Source organism: Petaurus breviceps, unplaced genomic scaffold (genome assembly GCF_028583685.1).
Source record: "Petaurus breviceps papuanus isolate PSGF00001 unplaced genomic scaffold, PetGlider_PUasm1.0 207, whole genome shotgun sequence".
In the NCBI taxonomy this organism is placed as follows: domain Eukaryota; kingdom Metazoa; phylum Chordata; class Mammalia; order Diprotodontia; family Petauridae; genus Petaurus; species Petaurus breviceps.
Genome location: NW_027185850.1, coordinates 35150099 through 35152975, shown reverse-complemented (window position 1 = coordinate 35152975; position 2877 = coordinate 35150099). Strand labels below are relative to the sequence as shown.

Genomic DNA, 2877 nt, shown 5'->3' with positions numbered 1-2877 from the left:
TAAATCCCATAACCCTTACGTTCAGCCCCAACATCTTTCATGTCCCTTACGTGGCAAAAATACAGTAGGAATAACTGATGTCAACAAAATTTCACAACAATATAACAAGAATAGCACACAATAAACACAGAAAACCATATTTTAGGGTGGGGCTTGAGCACAAGCTCCCCATCATTCCCCCCACCCCGAACAAATGGGGCCCCAAAATCTTGTGGTAAGGGGTGAAGGTCTCTTCTTCCATGGCTACTTGCTGCTGAAATTGGATGTAGAGCTGTCCCTGTCCTAAGGGGTCCCATTTGAGAGGTCAGTTTTGGTTTTTTTTATAAATGATAGTAATTATTTATTAATAATAATAATGGTGACCTAGTGGCACGGCTGAGCACTGGGGAAGGAGCATTGACAATAAGGCAGGAGGCAGTGGATGGAGCTGAACTTGGACACAGAGCTGGGGTCAAATCCTGCTTGAGACATTTATTGTGTGATCTATCCCCTCTGGGCTTCAGTTTTCCCATTTGTAAAATGCTCTGAATCTATGATCCCTTCCTGTCTAGTAGGCCAGAGACAGAGGGGGGAAAATATCTCCATCAGCTTTAAGATGAGATTTATGGGCTTCTCCTGGTGCAATTTAATGCTTCTTTAGTTGGATGCAAGACGCTGAGGACATTTCATCATTGGGGAAAGAATCCTGGGTTGTCTAGGGAAGGATGGGTAGTGGGTGGAGAGGGTTAATGTCTTGGGGAAGGAAAGGGACATTCTTGGTGGCTTAAGAGGTCCTAGACACCATTTCAGGCCATTTACTGTAGAGTCAATTCATCCAGCTCTGTGTATCGGCTGTTGTCCAAATCTTCGAAATCATCCTGTGCCAGTGCCTCATCGCTGTCCTCCCCAGGCAACAACTCTTCCAAGGGCGTCTCTGCCTCCGAAGCCATGTCCTCCTGAGTGGTCTCACTTTTCTTGCTGTCGTTCTTCTTGCCATCTGTGCCAGGACTCTGCTCCTCCGAGATCTGGTCCAGCCGCCCCAGCAGGGCCTCAATGTTGTACTTGATCTGGGTAAGTTCTGCCTTGATGGTCTGCAGCTCAGAACATTTCAACTTTAACTTTGATGAGCTGCTGGAAGTGGTGGAGCAGGCAAAGAGTCTGACAGGCAGAGTTGCTTTGAGGCGATGGACAAGAGGGATGGTGACCCGTGGCCGCTTCACAGGAACCACCCTGGGGACTGGAGATAGACAGCCCCGGGGCTCGAAAAGCCCATAGGAGGCAGAAGCTGCTCTCTTGAGTCCTTTTGGTCTATTGGGTTTACGTTCTCCAGCCATGTTGATGTCCAGAGTCTGCCCTGCTAGCACTCATCCGTTCTCACCCAGCACAGCAGCCCGGGTGTGGTGCTCACTCCAATACTGGACAAAGGCGTAGCCCTTGTGCACAGAGCAGCCGGCTACGCAGCCGTACTTGGAGAAGATGGTCTCTACGTCTGCCATATTCACCATGGCTGTATTTAAGTTCCCAATGAAGACCCGAGACTTGAGGGACTTGCGGTCATTCTTGTTGGTGATGTTGCTTGTATGCACTGTCAGAGACATGGTGACAACCCAGCGAGGAAAGGTCAGGAGCAAAAAAGGTTCCGAGAAACAACGAGAGGTGGAGGCGGGGAGGAGCGAGGGCCGGGTGGAGGAGGGGACCGAGAGGCGGGAGCCACTGCCAGTCTTGCACAGGCTGCAGAAAAAGCCCAGGGGCGGGGGCAGTAGAGGGAACTAATGCAGGGGTGGGGGCCAGAGAAGAGGTGGCTGCCCCCCGTCGCCGTCGTCATCGCCGCTGCCGCCTCCAGCAGGCCCCCCCCTCCCCCCAGCACACCGCTGGGGAGCCTGGACGCACTGACCAAGAGGTCAGTTCTTAATATGCTTGATGCCAGGTCCAAGGGTGACACATCACAGTTGCAGACAGGGGGTGACATCCAGCTTAAGCTATCAGGGATCTACAGGTGGAGGGTACCAAGCCTGCGGAAACAAATCTAGCAAACAAAGTGAACAGACAAAAAATCAAGAAGAAGCAAAGAGACAATAACCAGACTATTGTAGCCTCACTCACGGTAGAATAAGTGAGTTAAGGGTACAATTTTGTAATCATCTTCTCCAGAATAAACAATAGTTACAGTGTTATCCCTCCCATGTGCTATAATCTCTGCAGCCTTTGGAACATCATCTGGCTTCCGTTTTACCCATACTTTAGCTCCTGATTTTATTCTATCAGTAGAACCAAATCCTTCAGTTCCTGTGACAGTTATTTTGGAAGGAGGGTCAGTTTTTACAAGTGGTATTGTTTTACAAGGAACAATAATCACTTGAACTATCCTATCATTTTTGTGAATCTGTATGGGCCCTTCACCTAAATTCTGGAATGTTATGACAATTTCTCCTTGATAATTAGAATCTATTACTCCAGCCGATACATGTATCCCTTGAGCTGCTAATCCTGATTTGGGTAAAATATGTCCAAAGTGTTTTTTAGGGATTCTTATGCATATCCCAGTGGAGATTTTTCTTATTTCTTTTCTGTCCAACCAAAAGTCCTCTAAACAATGTAAATCATACCCCACCGAACCAGGTGGTCCTGGGTACGGTGCTGGGACATCTGGCCTCAAGGTCCAATACTCAATATTTGGGATCTTATGTGTTTGTTGTTTTCTAATTTGCAGATTGGGGGTCATCATTCTGGCTAGAGGTGTATTTCCTCCCAATGGTCTATTATTCAAATTACGCAAAGCCATGAACAAATTATCCTTCCAATGTTGATATGAATTATTGGAACTTAACTTCCTCAACTGTTCTTTCAGTAATCCATTCATTCTTTCAATTAACCCAGATGCTTCTGGATAATATGGAA

At 47.4% G+C, this 2877-nt stretch overlaps 1 pseudogene; it reads right to left on the bottom strand.

Moving 5' to 3' along the window:
* Window positions 1-341: 341 nt before the first annotated feature.
* Window positions 342-1759, bottom strand: LOC138165098 (RNA-binding protein Raly pseudogene; annotated as a pseudogene).
* Between the last annotated feature and the right edge of the window lie 1118 nt (window positions 1760-2877).